Here is a 10,209-nt window from a genome sequence, read left to right as displayed (position 1 = left end):
TTCTTCTCTCTCTTGGATCTTCAATACAAAGTTCTCCATGATCTTCATGGAGATCTATCCGATGTAATCTTGTTTTGCGGTGTGTTTGTCGAGATCCGATGAATTGTGGATTTATGATCATATTATCTATGAATATTATTTTGAGTTTCTTCTAATCTCTCTTATGCATGATTTCATATCCTTGTAATTCTCTTTGAGTTGTGGGTTTTGTCTGGCCAACTAGATCTATGATTCTTGCAATGGGAGAAGTGCTTGGTTTTGGGTTCATACCGTGCGATGACCTCACCCAGTGACAGAAGGGGTAGGGAGGCACGCATCGTGTTGTTGCCATCAAGGGTAAAAAAAATGGGGTTTCCATCATTGGTTTGAGATTATCCCTCTACATCATGTCATCTTGCTTAAGGCGTTACTCTGTTCGTTGTGAACTCAATACACTAGATGCATGCTGGATAGCGGTGGATGTGTGGAGTAATAGTAGTAGATGCAGAAAGTATCGGTCTACTTGTCTCAGACGTGATGCATATATGTATGATCATTGCCTTAGATATCCTCATAACTTTGCGCGGTTCTGTCTATTGCTCGACAATAATTTGTTCACCCACTGTGATATTTTCTATTTTGAGAGAAGCCTCTAGTGAACACCATGGCCCCGGGGTCTACTCCACACCATATTTTCAGCCTTACAGTTTTTACTTCAAACAATCTTGAAGGGATTGACAACCCCTTTGAAGCGTTGGGTGCAAGCTTGTTTGTGTTTGTGCAGGTACTCTGGACTTGACGAGACCCTCCTTCTGGATCGATACCTTGGTTCTCAAACTGAGAGAAATACTTACTGCTCCTGTGCTGCATCACCCTTTCCTCTTCAAAGGAAAAACCGACGCAAACCAGAGAAGTAGCAAGAAGAATTCCTAGCGCCAAGGAAGGACTTTTGTTACCGTAACAGCCCCTCATGTTGAAGTTATCCGGGAGGGGGTTATATCGACAATGACGACATACATACATGGGAAAATAATTTTATTGGTAAGGGGGTATATCGACCCCCCCCCCTCGTGTTGAAGTTATCGGGAGGGGGTATATCGACAACGACATACCCGATAAAAATAAGAATACAAAAGAAGAAATAAAAAGAGGAGAACAAGAAAGGAATAGAAGAGAAGCGATCGAAGAAAAAAAAGAAAAAAAGGAGAAGAAGAAAGGAATAGAGAAGAAAAATAAAAAAATAGAAAATATTCTATTTTTTTTCTTCTTCTTCTCTATTTTTTTCTTCTTCTCCTCTTATTTTTCTTCTTTTTTTCTCTTCTTATTTATTTCCCCTCTTCTCTTCTTCTCCTTTCTTCCTCTTCTTATTTTCCTTTTTCCTCTCATTCTTTTTCTTCTTCTTCCTTATCTTCCTAGTAATATTTCCCTTTCTCGTAAGACACAACAGTTCCTCATTGAAACTAAAGGAGAAGAATCAAGAATCCCAATGGAGAAAAGTTGTTCCACGATAAAACAAATAGTAAGCACCGGTTTAATGGTTGACACTTCCGATCGAACTTCAGGTGTCTGAAACCAATCACATGAACGTGTGACATGGTTGGCCGAATTCGATATTGCCGCCACTTATCCTTTATATTTTTCTAGCTGAACAAAGATCTTGCGTACAACTAATATACAAAAAAATGCACATAAAGTAGACGACCATGAAGTAGAAATGGTTGTACGTGTGTTATCAAACATTTAAAGATATATCTAATTGTAGAAGCTTGATATAACTCACCAACGTGTAGATTATATAATAAATATGATCATAGAAGTGACCTTAACTCGAGTGATTTGGGGAAGAAATGGATATATATGATCTCGGATGCTAAATCTATATTGGAAATGTGTGGTCACTAAGGCCTACCCACATCAAGAAATTAAGTTATGTGACAAAGTTTGAACCATTGAGTAATGTGCCATAAGTTCTCTTCTTTGTACAAATAGAAATATGATTTAGAAATTCAATTGACAACAAACACTATATATAGAAGTTTGTACTACATAACTGCATTTCGGATGAACAAACTGTGATAAATGCCTAAATCTAAGAATATATCACCAACTTCTCCCATAAATTAAAGAAGTAGAATCAAGAATCGGAATTGATTGAAGTTAGTCCGTGACAAAATAAAGAGTAAGGACCACATTAATGTTTGATGCTTCTGATCAAACTTGGTCAAATTCGATATATAGTCACCTATCCTTTTTTTATCTGAACAAAACATCTTGCGCATAACTAATATAGAAAAAAAGATAAGTACAACATCCAATAGCTTCCGATTACCCTCTAGATACAGAACATGAGCATCATTTCAAGAACAAACACCATTTTATCAGCTAATACAACCAAAGATTCAAAGACATTTTCGTCCCAATCATAATGAATCACTAGGGGAGAGCTACCGCACATCATGGGGGCACCTGAGCGTGGGGGTGCACGCCACCGGCGAGGGGAGAGGATGGGGGCACCTGAGCGCAGCGTGAGGAGAGGAGGGGCGCCAGAGCGTAGCCCGATGGGAGGAGGCCAGAGCTAGAGGAGGAGAGGGAGGAGTGGCGGCGGATCTCACAGTGGTAACCAGAGGAGGGCCGGGCTGCTCGTCGGCGGTCAGATGGAGGAGGCGCAGGCGGCCGGCGTAGGTGGCGGAGACGACGCGGACGTCTTCGGTGGCGGCAGTGACTCCGGCAGCCTGGCAGCATCAGGGCAGGGGCGGCGTCGGCGTCGGGATCGAATGGAGAGAGGGGAGAGATCAAAATTTCTAAACTGCCGCTTATATAGCCCCACATTTAGTCCCGGTTGGTGGCACCAACCGCGACTAATGGGGGGCATTGGTCCCGGTTGGTGTCACCAACCGGGACTAAAGGTCTCTTTTCAACAGCCCGAAGGGCGACAAGCAGAGGACTTTGGTCTCGGTTGGTGGCACCAACCGGGACTACAGGGGGCATTGGTACTGGTTGGTGTCACCAACCGAGACCAAAGGTCTATTTTCAGCAGCCCGAAGGGCGGGAAGTAGAGGCCTTTGGTCCCTGTTGGTGGCACCAACCGGTACCGATGCCCCCCTTTAGTCCCGGTTGGTGCCACCAACCGGGACCAAAGATCTTGCGCGGTGCGGTGTTATGTTTAGTCCCACCTCGCTAGCCGAGAGGGGATCAGAGTGGTTTATTAGCCCTACCGAACCAACCACTTCGAGCACCTCTCTACTGCAGGCTTACGGGCCTAAAATCATTCTATGTGCTTGTGGGCCTATTGGGCCTACTGCAGGCCTGCATCCTCGCCCTAGTAAGGGAATTCTAGTCGTATGCACGCCGTGGTGGCCCTGTAGGTGGCACTTTTTTAAAAAAAATCCAGTTTTTTTGCTTTCTTTTTTTGTTTCTAATTACTTATTTATTTTCTTTTATGATAATTCGTTTTGCTATTAAAGTTTGTAACAAAATTCTAATTACTTATTTATTTTATTTTATGATAATTCTTTTTTCTTTTAATGTTTTGAATAGAAAATACTTTGATAATTTTAGTTGCATAAATTCTATATAATTTTAGTTTCAATAATACTAGAGGTTTATAAAAGCTTTTTAGTTGATTCCTTTAGTACTAGTTCTAAGGCTGTTACAAAGGCATTTTATTTGGTACACGTTCTAAGGCTGGGGCCCCACGAGCACCTTTTAGTACCGGTTCGTGGCATGAACCGGTAAAAGAGTTTTTTAGTTGATTCTTTCTGCAACTATTTTTAGTCCCACCTCGCCGAGCGAGAGGCACTCGCAGCGGTTTATAAGCCCTGAGTGTAGAGACGATGAAGGGAGAGGCACAGTGCTCACCTGCACGTTGCTTAGCTTCAAGAAAGTTGGAATTTGGCATGGTATCATCATTTCATCCACATAACATATGCAAGAAAGTTGAGAGGGTTACGGCAAAAACTGGATGCACTTCGTGTACAAAACGGACAATCTCTTTTGAAGTATCAGGATTTCATATGAAAACTCGTCTGTTACAAAGGGATTTCATTTTTTTGAACTTATTTGAACTCCATAGTTTTTTGTGTTTAAAATGCACCATTCAAAGCCACATCATCAATTTACAACCCTTTTTGACTTCATTTGTTATTTTTCATGCATTTACTGATTATTTTGAGCTATAAGACCATGAAATTGAAAAGCATTTGAAATAAACTCTGGAAAGGTTCCAAGTTGGCATGGTATCATCATTTCACCCACATAGCATGTGCGAGAAAGTTGACAGGGTTACGGCAAAAACTGGATGCACTTCGTGTAGAGAACGGACAATCTCTTTCGAAGTATCACAGTTTCATACGGAAACTCGTCTGTTACAATGGGATTTCATTTTTTTGAACTTATTTGAACTCCATAGTTTTTCTATGTTCAAAATGCACCATTGAAAGCCACATCATCATATGATTGCTCACTTTTGCCCCTAAATATCTTGCTAGGTGCTCAAAATTGCACCTTTTGCTGTCATTCTGTGTTGAACTACTAGACATTGGTGACAATTTTAACACAACACATGATATCCATTACATCTAGGGCACAACATTACATTTGCTCAAGTTCACAACAGTGCACAAATGATAGAATTACATCTAGGGCACAACACACTAGTAGAAACGTAACACACACACTGCCACTTAATTGGCTTGCTTAGACCAAATAGAAACTAAACTAGCCACAATGTTGATGCCAAGAACAAAGAGAAAACCCATTGTTTCCATGAGCTCATTCCTTTTCTTCAACTTCAATTGCATTTTCTTGTTTTCATTGTTCAGATCCATAACCTTCTTCTCCATCCTACTAGCTTTGATCCAACTATGTTCAAGGCCACCATGGAGCTCCTCAAAAGCTTGCCCCACTAGCTCAGTGGGAGGGGGTTCAATCCAAACAACCCAATCACACTCATCAGGAAGCTGTTAAATCAGAGTTCACATAATTAGGTGAAATTCATAACTTTGCAATAAATCGATGAAAACAGAGTACCAAATGATGTTTTGAGGAATTACATCGAGTGGAAAACCCAAAAACCTTCTTCCCATGCTTGCTCCACCCCAAGAAACACGGCGAGTAGGAATTAGCCCATGCCCCGGGCAACGGTGATTCGAGCGCTCCTCAAGGCCGTAGAAACTTGGATTGGGAATGAAAAACTCGGATTCGAACTGCACAATCCCGCAGCCATCCACCTACGAGCCAGAAAGGCGCATATTAGGGCCCATACCGCGAAACCCTAGACGAGAAATCCCCAAATCCAATGTCAACCGAAAATCCAAATCGACTTACTTCACTATCTGCGGAGGAGCTTGCAGACGACATTGCGGACATACACATGAACGTGCCCCAGCGGTGAAAACGAGGACGTGGCGTGACGGACCGCTAAATCTCGACAAATCTCGGGAAAAATGGAGCTCCGAGGTCGAGCTTAGAGAGGAGAAAGCTTAACTAGTGTGGCTCGGGCATTTCATCGAATACCTCATGTGCATAGGAGGTGAGCTAGAGCACCCAAATGCCCTCCCCTCGCCGGCGAGAAAAAACAGAGTGCTCTGCCGCGGCGATGGGTATATATAGGCAAATTATTTGTCCCGGTTCGTGGCATAAACCGGGGCTAAAGCCCCCCCTTCTAAACCGGTTCAAGGCACGAACCGGTACCAATGGATGTGGGCCAGGAGCGACAAATTCGTGCCTAGAACCGGGACAAATGGGTCCAGACGAACCGGGACCAATGCCCACGAGACCCCGGCCGGCCCCCTGGGCTCATGAACCGGGTCTAATGCCCCCCATGGGTCCTGGTTCGTGAAGAACCGGGACTAATGGGCTGTCCAGCCCCGAACCAAAGCCTTGTTTTCTACTAGTGCAAACGTGCGCGTGGGGTTAAGCCAAATGAAATCCAGTGGTGGGTTGGGCCCAGACCTATCGTAACTAGGTGGATGAGTCCATTGGTCAAATCGCGTCTGGCGAAAGTCAAAGGCCTAGATCTCCGTGTCAACGGGGCTAGGGTTAGTCCGGTCGGGTGGCTTCCGGGGGTATTTATGCCATCGAAAATCGCACTGAGGTCCTCATGGATGTCTAAAAGTGATGTGTCATGCGTAGACGCCCGTCTCGGTGCTCCGGGTGTGTCCCCCTTTACGGATGGCACTCTCGCCATCTCTTTGAGGGGGAAATAGCTGCGTCGGGTCGACATGGAGGGAACCTAGTGATGGGTTGGACTCAGACCATGTTCTTAAATCTTCCTATGGGCTCACCTATTGCAACCAGGTGGAAAAGACCACTTGTCAAAGCCCATCCGATAAAAGTCAAAGGCCTAGATCTCCGGGTCAACGGGGCTAGGGTTAGTGCGGTCGGGTGGCTTTCGGGCATAGCTATGCCACTGAAACATCGCGTCGGGTCCTCATGCATGTATGAAAGTGATGTGACATGCGTAGACGCCCGTCGTGACGCTTTGGGGTGTGTCCCCCCTTCATGGAGGGCACTGCCGCCGTCACTTTGAGGGGTGAAACGTGTGTGTCGGGTCAAGCCGGAGGAAATCTAGTGGTGGGTTGGGCCCAGGCCATGTCCGGGGTTGTTCCTATGGGCTGACCTATCGCAACCAGGTGGTAGAGTCCACTAGTCAAATCCCGTCCAATGAAATGAAAGGCCTAGATCTCCGTGTCAACGATGCTAGGGTTAGTCCGGTCGGGTGGCTTCCGGGGGTATTTATACCGTCGAAACATCGCATAGGGGTCCTCATGCATGTTTAAAAGGTATGCGCCATGCATAGACGCCCGTCGCGTCGCTCTGGGGTGTGTCCCCCCCTTCACGGGCGGCACTACCCACTACAAGAAATATGCTCATACATGACGTTTTTAAGACGTCGTTGATGAATTCGTCATAAATCTATGACGATTTCATCCGAGATAGTCGTAAACCGTTTGTGGGGATGAAATCTACATATAAATTACGACGATGTGAGTCAAAAACGTCATAACCACATAAGATGAGATCGTCATAACTTCTACGATGATTATAAAAATGGCGTAACACTCATAACCCTTCCCACGGATCGATGACATGGCGTCCATCCATCTATCCATCCATCTCTCCATCCCACATCCATCCATCCATCTATCTACAAGGAAAAAACTAAAGAAAAAAAAAAGATAACCCCACCCACAGCCCAAAACCCTAGCTAACATCCCCCGTCCCACTCTTCCTCCCTCGTCCCCATCTCCTTGCAGCCGCCGCCGCCTCCTCCCCGTCCCGTCCCCCCTCCCGATCCCCACCTCCTCCCCATACCCTACGAAGAGACCCCTGGCTGTCCCGCCGCCGCATGCGGCGATGGGGGCGGCGCGGCGGGGCCTGCTACTCGACCAGTGGCGCGGGATCCAGGAGGACGAGGAGGTGTACGACGACCCGTCCGCGGCCAAGCATCGTCGCCGCCGCCTCAACCAGGCCAAGGAGCAGTGGGAGGCGCAGGGCGCCAAGAAGGTGATCAACTCGGAGCTCTGGCACGCCTGCGCCGGCCCGCTCGTGTGCGTGCCGCAGAGCGGGAGCCTCTTCTACTACTTCCCACAGGGCCACAGCGAGCAGGTCCCCGTCTGCATCCTTCTACGGCACCAACATTCCTGCTCCGTTCATCTGGTTTAGATCACTTCACTTGACTTCATGCATGGATTGCTGAGGTTTTTCTTGATCTGGCAGGTCACGGCCACCACCAAGAAGACGCCCAACTCCCGCATCCCCAACTACCCGAGCTTGCCGTCGCAGCTGTTGTGCCAAGTCCACAACATCACCATGCATGTAAGCGCACACGGTTCATCTACAAATGGATTAGGAGTTAATGGCCTTATGCATTAACATTATCCCTGATAAATGTTGGATTTCTTATTTGGGGTTTGCATAGGCTGACAAGGATACTGATGAGGTGTATGCACAGATGACGCTGCAACCAGTAAACTCTATAAGTACTGTTAAGAAATTGAACTTGGTGAAAAAGTTCAGTACAAGCTGAGCTGAATTTTTCTACATTGTTCACTGAAAGTGTAATAAAACTGTCACCACATTCGAAGATTCTGTGAATTTCAGGAAACCGACGTGTTCCCAATCGAGTCTCTCGGCAGCTATGCCAAGAGCAAGCACCCGGCCGAGTATTTCTGCAAGAACCTGACTGCGAGCGATACGAGCACGCACGGTGGGTTCTCGGTGCCGCGAAGAGCCGCAGAGAAGCTGTTCCCATAGCTGGTATATATCAGCATCTTGTCCACATTTTCTTTTATCTACTTGGTTACTCTTCGTGAGTGCTTCGGCTCATACATATGTTATGTCCTTGGAACTTGTAGGATTACTCGATGCAGCCTGATACGCCCATTTTGCATCATGTTTTCATGTTGATATTTATCGCTTCTTTGGCTGTTATTTCACTTCACGGTACAATTCTTATGCCTTTTCTCTCTTATTTTGCGAGGTTTACATGAAGAGGGAGAATACCGGCAACTGGAATTCTGGCCTGAAAGTGGAGCAAAGTTGAGATACCTATTCTGCGCAACTCCAAACGCCGTCAAAATCAACGAGGAATTTTTCCCGATTTATCAAAAATACTGGGACGAAGAAGTGCCAGAGGGGCACCAGGGGGTGCCCACAAGCCTGCACGGCGCGGCCACCCCCCCCCCAGGCCACGCCATGGGGGCTTGTGGGCAGCCCAGTGGCCCACTTTGTCCCCTCTTTTGCAATATGGAGGGTTTCGTCTAGAAAAAAATAAGAGAGGAGCTTTTTCGTGGTTTTGCCGCCGCCACGAGGCGGAACTTGAGCAGAACCAATCTAGAGCTCCAGCAGGACGATCGTGCCGGGGAAACTTCCCTCCCGGAGGGGGAAATCGCCGCCATCGTCATCACCAACACTCCTCTCATCGTAGGGGACTCGTCACCATCAACATCTTCTTCAGCACCATCGCATCTCCAAACCCTATTTCATCACTTGTAACCAATCTCCGTCTCGCGACTCCGATTGGTACTTGTAAGGTTGCTAGTAGTGTTGATTACTCTTTGTAGTTGATGCTAGTTGGATTACTTGGTGGAAGAGTTTATGTTTAGATCCTTGATGCTACTCATTACCTCTCTGATCATGAGTATTATTATGCTTTGTGAGTAGTTACTTTTGTTCCTGAGGACATGGGATAAGTCATGCTAATAATAGTCATGTGAATTTGGTATTCGTTCGGTATTTTGATATGTTGTATGTTGTTTTTCCTCTAGTGGTGTTATGTGAACATCGACTACATAACACTTCACCATTATTTGGGCCTAGAGGAAGGCATTGGGAAGTAGTAAGTAGATGATGGGTTGCTAGAGTGACAGAAGCTTAAACCCTAGTTTATGTGTTACTTCGTAAGGGGTTGATTTGCATCCACTATTTTAATGCTATGGTTAGACTTTGTCTTAATTCTTCTTTCATAGTTGCGAATGCTTGCGAGAGGGGTTAATCATAAGTGGGATGCTTGTCCAAGTAAGGGCAGTACCCAAGTGCCGGTCCACCCACATATCAAACTATCAAAGTAACGAACGCGAATCATATGAACATGATGAAACTAGCATGACAGAAATTCCCGTGTGTCCTCAGGAGCGTTTTTCCTCCTATAAGACTTTGTCCAGGCTTGTCCCTTGCTACAAAAGGGATTGGGCCACTTTGCTGCACCGTTGCTACTTTTGTTACTTGTTGCTCGCTACGAATCATCTCACCACACAATCACTTGTTACCGACAATTTCAGTGCTTGCGGATATTTCCTTGCTGAAAACCACTTGTCAGATCCTTCTGCTCCTCGTTGGGTTCGACACTCTTACTTATCGAAAGGACTACGATTGATCCCCTATACTTGTGGGTCATCACAGCCTCCTAACCAGGAGCTTATCGTGCGAGATTTGCATGACGACATGTGGACATTTCGTCACAATTATCGTGGTAGGGTCGAATGCTGCTTGACTTGCTTCTAACTTGTTCTCTGTTCATTCAAGGGTACATAATTTTTTTGTCCTGGGTCCTGGTGCCCGCGTCGTTGTTAATCTTATTCTGAGATTCTCAGGAGCCAAAACTTAATATCATCAGTATCTTTGTTTAGTATCGGCACTTGCCAGATACAGTATTTGTGTGAGAAATACTACGCGATTGTGGTGTGTAATCTGTAGGCACAAAAATCTATATGAAACTTCAACAACCTG

The 10,209-nt window shown here is 45.8% G+C and overlaps 1 pseudogene; it reads left to right on the top strand.

Moving 5' to 3' along the window:
* The first annotated feature begins 7,335 nt into the window (after nucleotides 1-7,335).
* On the top strand, nucleotides 7,336-9,984 carry LOC123441412 (annotated as a pseudogene).
* The last annotated feature ends 225 nt before the right edge of the window (nucleotides 9,985-10,209 follow it).

The sequence above is a fragment of the Hordeum vulgare genome, chromosome 3H (genome assembly GCF_904849725.1).
Source record: "Hordeum vulgare subsp. vulgare chromosome 3H, MorexV3_pseudomolecules_assembly, whole genome shotgun sequence".
NCBI classification, from domain to species: Eukaryota; Viridiplantae; Streptophyta; class Magnoliopsida; order Poales; family Poaceae; genus Hordeum; species Hordeum vulgare.
The sequence above is the reverse complement of the archived record's forward strand: the minus strand, read 5'-3'. Positions and strand labels throughout refer to the sequence as shown.